Raw genomic sequence first — 10,047 nt, 5'->3', positions numbered from 1 at the left:
TGGGAGTTAACGTGGTATATTTCTCCTTAGGCCAACGTTAGTGACAATGTTGAATGTCACTAACGTTGGCGTTTCTCCCCCGTTCTAACGTTAGAGGCCACGTTAACTAAGTTAACATGGACTCTAACGTGGCCACTTATGAGGATTAGAGGTGGAAGGATGAGGTAAGTTATTTTGGTTTTGATGTGGATATGGAGAGGTGTTGTTATGGGAGTGTTGATATGGTCTAGATGCGGAATGTTGGTGAGCTGCATTGTTGGGATTTGGGCGTCTTTGATCAAGGCTTTGGTCTTGTTGATTTTCCCACCCAAAGTTTGGGTGATTCCTCCATCCAGGGTTGTAGGTCTTGGAGTATGGATCATAGTTTTGCCTAGGTGAATTCCCAATGTAGTTGACTTGCTCCTGACTTCCCTCTGCTTCTTCATTCACTCCTTCTTGGGTTGTTGATGAAGTGGAGATTGCTGCTACTTGGTTCCTTTCCATCTTCTTGGTGAGGTCAGCCAGCTGCTGGTTAATGAGCTTGTTTTGGGCCAGCAGAGCATCTACATTGTTTAGCTCCATCACTCCTCTCGTGTCCCTCTTTCGGAAGCATAGAAGTAGTCATTCTCTGCTACAGTTTCAATGACATCTATAGCTTCTTCAATGGTCTTCTTGTTCAAAGATCCTCCGGATGAATGGTCTACTGCCTTCTTTGATTCATATGACAGACCTTCATAGAAAATGTGCAGCTGCACCCATTCGTTGAACATATCTGGTGGGCACCTCCTTGTTAGGTCCTCAAACCTCTCCCATGCTTCATAAAGAGTCTCATCATCTTGTTGCCTGAAAGTTTGAACCTCAGCTCTCAGCCTATTGATTCGTTGAGGAGGGTAAAATTTTGCTAAGAATTTGTTCACCATATCCTCCCAAGTTGTCAAGCTCTCCCTTGGGAAAGACTCCAGCCACTTGGCTGCCTTATCCTTGAGTGAGAATGGAAATAAGAGCAGTCTATAGGCGTCAGGATGAACACCATTAGACTTCACTGTGTCACATATTCTCAGGAAGGTGGTTAAATGTTGATTGGGGTCTTCTTGGACACTCCCTCCGAACAAACAGTTGTTCTGAACAAGGGTGATGAGCTGTGGTTTTAGTTCAAAATTGTTGGCATGGATGGTTGGCTTTTGAATGCTTCTTTCACAATTTTCTGGGTTCGGATTGATGTAAGAGCCTAAAACTCTTCTATCCTCCCTAGCATGATTTGCTCGACCTCCTCCGCCATGGTTGTAAGTCTCTTCTTCATGATGGTTTTCCATGTTTTCTTCCATGTTTGGTTCAAAGAATTCCTCAAAGTGTTCCTCCTCTTCTTCAGCACCAACTACACGTTTTCCTTCGGCAAGTGTACCGAATTTGTCGTCAAGTAAAAACTCACAATAGAGTGAGGTTGAATCCCACAGGGATTGATTGATGAAGCAACTTTAATTAAAGGAATGTTCTAGTTGAGCGAATCAGAATTTGAGTTGAGAATTGCAGAAAATTAAATGGCGGGAAAGTAAACAACAGAAAAGTAAATGCTAGAAATAAAGAACTGAATCTATATGACGAAAAGTAAATTGCAGAATCTTAAATGGAAATGGCAAAATTGCTCATAAAAGTAAATGACAGAAATTAAAGAGAATGGGTACGATCAGAAATGGGGAGTTCATTGGGCTCAGGAGATGTTGCATTCTCTGGATCAATTTCATTTTCATCTCTTCCTCAATCAATACACTCATTGATCTCCTTAGCAATCTTAAGTGATCGAATTACAATTTCTTGTAATTCAATCTCTCAAATCTTGATCAATAGCCAATTCCTTGGTCAATTGCTCATGAGAAGAGATGAAGTATGGCCAATGATTATACCACATGCATTTCCCAAATCAAGTGTTGAGAGGATTATAGTGACATATCCATCCAAACCCAATTTGGTCCAGCATGAGAAAGTATTTCTAGCATGATCTCTTCATTCCTCTTTCAAGGTTCAGAAGAGATCCAAGTATGAATAGCTTCTTTTCCAAGATAACTACCCAATTGGATGAAGATCGAAAGCTTTCAAGTAAAATCAAGAGAAAAGATAGAAGAAGAATAATGAAAACTAGTATTGATCCATCAAATTACAACAGAGCTCCCTAACCCAATGAAAGGGGTTTAGTTGTTCATAGCTCTGGAAAATAAAAACAAAGATGGAGAATACATGATGAAACTAGAAGTGCAGAGAAAGTAAAATACAGAGAGTAGTTCTATGCCAAGAGGCTCCCTATAATTTCCAACTTCCCATTTAATTCAAAGCTACTCCTATATATACTACTATTTTGTTCTTCTGGTTGGCTCTTCAAGTCTTGGGTATGGGCCTTTGGATCTTGAGTTTGAAGCAGTTCTCTTCTTCATTGGGCTTGGCTTTACTTGCAGAGAGAAAGTGTGAAGTGGGTAGAGACTTTGCAGACAATCACCTTTTTCACTAACGTTCCTCACCAAAGTAAGAGCCACGTTAACTTCAACGTTAGTGGCACACACGTTGCCACTAACATTGTCTTTTTGTCCTTCGCACACATTATTGGGACTTGCCTTTCCCAATAACGTTGAGAAGTCTCCCCCTTCCCTATGTTAGAGTCCACGTTAACTAGGTTAACGTGGGAGTTAACGTGGCTTATTGGGGCTTGTGTGGGTTCCTTCCCACGTTAGTGACAATGTTTGGTGTCACTAACGTTGTCGACCACCTTGTTTCTTTACGTTAGCTTCCACGTTAACTAGGTTAACGTGGGAGATAATGTTGCTTATTGTGACTTGGCCAACATTAGTGATAAAGTTGAATGTCACTAACGTTGGCTTCCCCTTTTTACTTCTTAACGTTAGGCCACGTTAACTAAGTTAACGTGGCAACTAACGTGGCCACTTATGAGCTTCGTCCAACGTTAGTGATAGCTTTAAGTGTCACTAACGTTGGCTCCATTTCCTTTCTTCCACGTTAGAGTTCACGTTAACTTAGTTAACGTGCCTCTTAACGTGGGCAATGATGGCTTCGAGAGCGTTATTGGCAATTACTTTTCTCATTAACTTTGCAAGTTACTCCCATTCCACGTTAGTGTTAACGTTAGTGTAACTAACGTAGCCACTAATGTGGTTCTTCTTTGCTTCCTTTGTCCTGAAATCAAGCAATAAAGTGCATCAATGTTTTAATCCAAGTCATGGGAAATGCAACATCCAATTTGTCATTAAATTCATGCAAAATCCTCATGAAATCATGTAAGGTGCACAATGTATGCTCGAATCAAGATGTAAGTGAATATCTACCCAAAACTAGCTTATTTCCTAAGGAAATGCATGAAACTACCCTAAAAACAGTAAAGAAAAGGTCAGTGAAACTGGCCAAAATGCCCTGGCATCAGCATTTCGTTTTTCTTGGGTAAGTTGCCAGCTCTTTGGCAATCATTGCACCTTGTCACAAACTCCTTTGCATCTTTGAATATTGTAGGCCAAAAGAATCTACAATGCAACACCTTGGCTGCAGTTCTTTCTCCACTAAAATGTCCTCCATATGTGGATCCATGGCAATGCCAAAGGACCTCTTGTCCTTCCTCATGAGAAATGTATCTTCCTAAAATTCCATCAGCACACATCTTGAAGAGATAGGGTTCATCCCAAATGTAGTGCTTGGCATCGTTGATGAGCTTTCTTCTCATATAGTTGTTGATGTTGCAAGGTAGCTCTCCAATAGCCTTGAAATTGGCTATATTCGCAAACCAAGGGACTTCTTAGATCATCATCAACTGCTCATCCAAAAAGCTCTCATTTATTGCTCATCATCAACTTTTCTTCAAAACTCCATTTTTGTGCTTTTCTTCCATTTTTGTATGTTTCTTTTCCATCCTTTAAGTCATTCCTGCCATATAAAGCCTGAAAGCACTCAACACAAAATTCACGGCATCGAATGGTAATAAAGGATGATTAATTTTAATATTTTTAAAGCATAGGAAATATGTTTCTCACAAATATCACATAATAAGGAAGGGAAAGTAAAACCATGCAATTTACATGAATAAGTGGGTGAAGGATTGAATAAATCACTTAAATCGAGCACAAAATACATCACAAAATATGGGTTTATCACGCACCAAATATCGTCAAGTAATAACCCACTAGGAGTGGGGTTGAATCCCACAGAGATTGGTAGATTGAGCAACTCTAATTAATTGGTGAGTTATTCAAGCTAAGCAATAGAGATTGTTTAGTGCAGAATTCTAAATCAACAGAAATGTAAATGACTTAAAAGTAAAGGAAAGCAATAAAGTACAGAAAAGTAAATGACAAGAATGTAAACTGCTGGAACATAAATGACTGAATAGTAAATGGGGAATGGGTAATGACAGAAATTAAAGAATGCTATAAAGAATAGGGGAAATTCATTGGGATTGGGAGATGTTGTTCTCTTTAGATTAGATCTAGATAATCCCTTCTTCAATCATGCAACTCATTGACCTCTTGGCAATCATGATTGATTAAACTCCAATCCCTTGGTGATTCAATCTCTCAAATCTTGATAATCAGCAATTCCTTGGTCTAATTGCTCACGAAGAGAGATAGGCTTGGTCCCTGATTATACCACACATCCTCATAGATCCAAATAGTGGGTAGATTTCATGTCACCATATCAAATCCCAAAACCCAGATCTACTCAAGTGTGAGAAGGGATTTCAAGCATGGTTTCATGTTTCCTTTTCCGAGGTTCCCATGAAACCCATTTTGCATTCAACCTCATTCCTAAGATGATTGAACACTAGCATGAAGAACGAAATTCCTTCTAGAAAATCAAAGACAAGATGAAGAGAAGAAGAAATTCACTATCATTAATCCATTAAGTACAACAGAGCTCCCTCTCCTAGTAAGAGGGAGTTTAGCTACTCATGGCTTAAAGAAAAGTACAAGAGATGGAGAAAAGAAGTGAAGTGTAAAAGTGAAAGTAAAACTAACTCCAAGACTCACTAGCCAATCCTCCCAACCCCCTTTTTAGTACTTTTAGGGGGTATTTATACTACTCTTATCACTAGAATTAAAAAGTACAAAAGAGAAAAGAAAATTACAACTGAAAAGAGAAGAAAAAAATTGATGGCAATGAACCATGTGCCTGGTGTGTGGCTGGCGTTTGAGTGGCATACCACGCCTAGCTCCTCAGCTTGGCTTGGCGCGCCATGCTTGGCTTCAAGTGGCACGCCTTCTTTATCCAGCCAACCTGGCATGCAACGCCTTCGAGTTCAAGTGGCATGCCCAGAGTCTTTCCTTCCTTCCTCCTTTCTGAAATCTTGCACTGGCGTGCCACGCCCAGTAGCTGGCGTGCCACGCCCTTTGTAAACACTTCATGCTTCTCCTCTAGAAAATAATACTAGCATGCCATGCCCAGTAGTTGGCGTGCCACGCCCTTGATGGGGACTTCATCCTTCTTCTCTGGAAAACAATTCTGGCATGCCACGCCTAGTAGTTGGCGTGCCATGCCATTGATGGTGCATGACTAAGTCCCTCTAGCATGCCACGCCTGGTGTTCAAGTGGCACGCCCATGGTTAATTTGCCTTAGCGTGCCACGCCTAAAGTCCCAAGTGGCACGGCCAGGTCTTCTCCTTCCTTGTGAGCTTGTGTTGGCATGCGACGCCTTTGAGCTCAAGTAGCACGTCCAGTGTTGATGTTTAAATCCTTCAAGCTTGGCATGCCATGCCTTGAACTCAAGTGGCACACCCCAGGAACGAGCAAGGTTGGCGCGCCACGCCTTCGAACCCAAGTGGCACGCCCAGTTTGGTGTTGAGCTTCTTCAAGCTTGCCGTGCCACGCCTAGAACCCAAGTGGCACGCTGAAAACTTGAATAAGGTTGGCGTGCCATGCCTTCGAGCCAAAGTGGCATGCCCAGTTTTGAACGTTCACTCCCTTCTCTGGAACAATGAACTGGCGTACCACGCCTTCGAGCATGATGACCTGCATTATCTACCCCTTCTTCTTGTATAAAAAGGACCATAAAAGGGCATAATCTCATTAGAGCATTACAATTCATGCATTATTTGATGAACATTATAGTACATTGCTTTGAAATGAGATTGTGCCAAATTTCAGGTGAAAAAGACATCAAAAAGAGGAAGAAAACAACAAAACAAGCTGGGCGTGTGAAACGGGCGTGCCACTTAGAGCAAACCCACAAAATTGCACTGGCGTGGCACGCCAGAAGCTGGGCGTGGCACGCCAGTGTTGAAGTCCAGAGAGGATCCTCCAAGCAATTACATGGGCGTGGCACGCCAGTACAATTTTCCAAAGAGCAACAATGAAGGCCACCAAAGGGGCGTGGCACGCCAAACCCACCACTTGATCCCTGGGCGTGCCACTTATCATCGAAGGTGTGGCACGCGAGCTTTAAAATCATCTAGGCGTGCCACTGGAGGACCCAGGTGTGGCACTCCAAGCTAAGAAGGACACAAATGAATGGGCGTGCCACTTGAGCAATAGGGCGTGGCACACTAGTACAAAATTCCAGAGAAGAAGTTGAAGGCTAAATAGGCTAGGCGTGCCACTTGAGCAGTAAGGCATGGCACGCCAAGCTTTCACCTTGGGCGTGCCACTTGAGCATCTGGGCGTGGCACGCCAAGGTACAAAGAAGGCCAAAGCAAAGGTTGGACGTGCCACTTGGTGTCGAAGGCGCGGCACGCCAGCTCAAAATTCTCAACGGGGCGTGCCACTTGAACGCTGGACGTGGCACCCCAGCTATTGGAACCAAGGCAAATGATGGACGTGGCATGCCAACCCCTGGGTGTGGCATGCTGGTTATATTTTCCAGAAAGAGAGAAAGAAGGCCAACTATATGGGCGTGCCACTTGGTGTCGAAGGCGTGGCACGCCAGTCTTAAAAATCACCTGGCGTGCAACTTGAGTCCCAAGCGTGGCACGCCATCATCACTAATGAATCAAAAGAAGACCTGGGCGTGCCACATGAGTTATGGGCATGGCACGCCAGACCCTGGGGTGCCTTGCTAGTTCAACATTCCAAAGGCTAAAGAGAAGAAAAAAAAGGCCTAGGCGTGCCACTTGGTGTCGAAGGCGTGGAACGCCAGGCTACCCAAGGCTTTAAAGAACCCTGGGCGTGCCACTTGAGCTCGAAGGCATGGCACGCCAAGGTGGTCAATGAAGAGAAGCGTGCCACTTGAGGATTGGGCGTGGCACGCCAAGTCAGATTCAGAGCGAGGCGTGGCACGCCATTGAAGCGCCAATCACACGCCAGCTGTGAGATCACATTTATTGAGTTTCTTTTCCCTCCAAAATGTAATTTTCTTTTTAGTTTTGTATTTTCTTTAATTGCTATTGCTAGAGTAGTATATATACCCCTTAGAAGTACTGGAAAAGGGGGTTATGCAGTTGAGTTATTAGTTGAAGCAATAGTTAGATTTACTTTCCATCACTTTTTACTTTTCTCTTGAGATAAGAGTAGCTAAATTCCCTCTCATTGAGAGAGGGAGCTCTGTTGTACTTGATGGATTAATGATAGTGAATTTCTTCTTCTCCTCATCTTCTCTTTGATTTGCTAGAAGGAATTTCATTCTTCATGCTAGTGTTCAATCACCTTGGAAAAGGGTTGAATACAAAATGGGTTTCATGGGAACCTTGGAAAAGGAAACATGAAATCATGCTAGAAATCCATTCTCACACTTGAGTAGGATCTGGGTTTTGGTGTTTGGATATGGTGACATAAAATCCTCCCTCTACTTGGACCTATGATGATGTGTGGTATAATCAGGGACCAAGCATATCTCTCTTCACGAGCAATTAGACCAAGGAATTGGCTATTGTTCAAGATCTGAGAGATTGAGTCACCAAGGGATTGGGGCTCAATCAATCATAATTGCCAAGAGGTCAATGAGTTACATGATTGAAGAGGATACGAGCTGGATTTAATCCAAAGAGACAACATCTCCTGATCTCAATGAATTCCCCTATTCTTATCTTCCACTTTCTTTATAGCTTTCCTTTACATTCTGCAATTCCCCATTCCCATTTACAATTCAGTCATTTAAGTTTCTGCTCTTTATTTTCTTGCCATTTCAGTTCTACTATTTATTGCTTTCCTTTACTTTTGAGTCATTTATATTTTTGCACATTTAAAATTTTGCAATCACAATCTATTCTGCTTAGCTTGACTAATCCCCCAATTGATTAAAATTTCTCAAATCTATCAGTCTCTGTGGATACGATCCCACTCCACTGTGGGTTATTACTTGACGATAATTTTGGTGCATTTGCCAAAAGAACAGATTCGCCATTTGTATATAGGGAGTGAATTCGAGTCATCAAGTTTTATGGCACCGTTGCCGGGAATTGATTTGAATTTGACAATGATTAAATTGATTGGAGAACTAGATTAAGCATTTTTTTTACCTTGTTATTTACCTTTTAGCTCTTTACTTTTCTGTCCACTCTGTTTTCTCTATTTTTAGTTTGATCATTTTAGCTATTCATTGTTCATATTTCCATCCTTCTAATTGTTTGATTAATTGCATCAACTAAGCTAGCCACTAATCTTAACCAGAGTGATTCTTTCACTTGCCCTCTACTTGCTGTTTGTTGAATGTATGACAGGTAAAAGGGGAGAAACTTCATCCTCTTTTGATAGTGAAATTGAGAGGACCTTCCTTAGATTAAGAAGGGAAGCAAGAGGCAAAGACATAATTGGAGAGGAACTAGTGGAAGAAGATCTGAGAACCACCATGGATAATGAGGTACAAGACAATGTTGGAGGAGATACTGAAAATCATGTTGGGCAAAAGAGGAGAGTCTTAGGCTCCTATATCAACCCAAACCCAGGAAACCGCGACAGCAGCATCCTCAAACCAACAATCCATGCTAACAACTTTGAGTTGAAACCTCAACTCGTCACACTTGTCCAGAATAATTATTCATATGAAGGAGGAGCCCAGGAGGACCCAAACCAACATCTCACTACATTCTTGAGGATTTGTGATACTGTAAAGTCCAATGGTGTACACCCTGACACCTACAAATTACTTTTGTTCCCTTTCTCACTCAGAGATAAGGCTGCAAAGTAGTTGGAAGCATTTCCCAAGGAGAGGTTAACCACATGGGATGATGTTGTAAACAAATTTCTAGCAAGATTTTACCCCCTCAGAGAGTCAACAGGCTAAGGGCTGAGGTGCAAAATTTCAGACAATAAGATGGTGAAACACTCTGTGAGGCCTGAGAGAGGTTCAAAGATTTGACAAGGAAATGCCCCCCAGATATGTTCAATGAGTGGGTGCAACTATACATCTTCTATGAAGGGCTGACATATGAGTCAAAGCAAGCTGTGGATCATTCTTCTAAAGGCTCACTTAGCAAGAAAAAAGCCATTGAAGAAGCCATAGATATCATACATACTGTAGCTGAGAATGAGTACTTCTATGCTTCAGAAAGAACTCTAAAGAGAGGAGTGATGGAGCTCAACTCAATGGTTGCCCTGCTGGCCCAGAACAAATTGATCACTGCACAACTAGTAGCCTTGACCAAGAAGACAGAGAGTAATCAAGTCTCAGCCATTCAAGCCAAGGCCCCTCAATAAGAAGGAGATGCACCAGAAGTTGACTGTGAATGGGAGCAAGCTAACTATGTGAATGGTGCACAAAATTGTGATCTCCAGGCTCGAACAAATCCTGGTAATGGCTCCAAAGCTTGGTGCTCTAATCTTAATTCATAATTGTCACAACTTCGATACAACTAACCAGCAAGTGCACTGGGTCGTCCAAGTAATACCTTACGTGAGTAAGGGTCGAATCCCACGGAGATTGTTGGTATGAAGCAAGCTATGGTCACCTTGTAAATCTCAGTCAGGCAGATATAAAGTGATAATGGTGTTTTTGAATAATAATTAAAAGACTAGGGATAGAGGTACTTATGTAATTCATTGGTAGGAATTTCAGATAAGCGAATGGAGATGCTTTTCGTTCCTCTGAACCTCTGCTTTCCTGCTATCTTCATCCAATCAGTCTTACTCCTTTCCATGGCTGGCTTTATG

The sequence above is a fragment of the Arachis ipaensis genome, chromosome B10, assembly GCF_000816755.2.
Source record: "Arachis ipaensis cultivar K30076 chromosome B10, Araip1.1, whole genome shotgun sequence".
In the NCBI taxonomy this organism is placed as follows: domain Eukaryota; kingdom Viridiplantae; phylum Streptophyta; class Magnoliopsida; order Fabales; family Fabaceae; genus Arachis; species Arachis ipaensis.
Note: the sequence above shows the minus strand (reverse complement) of the source record.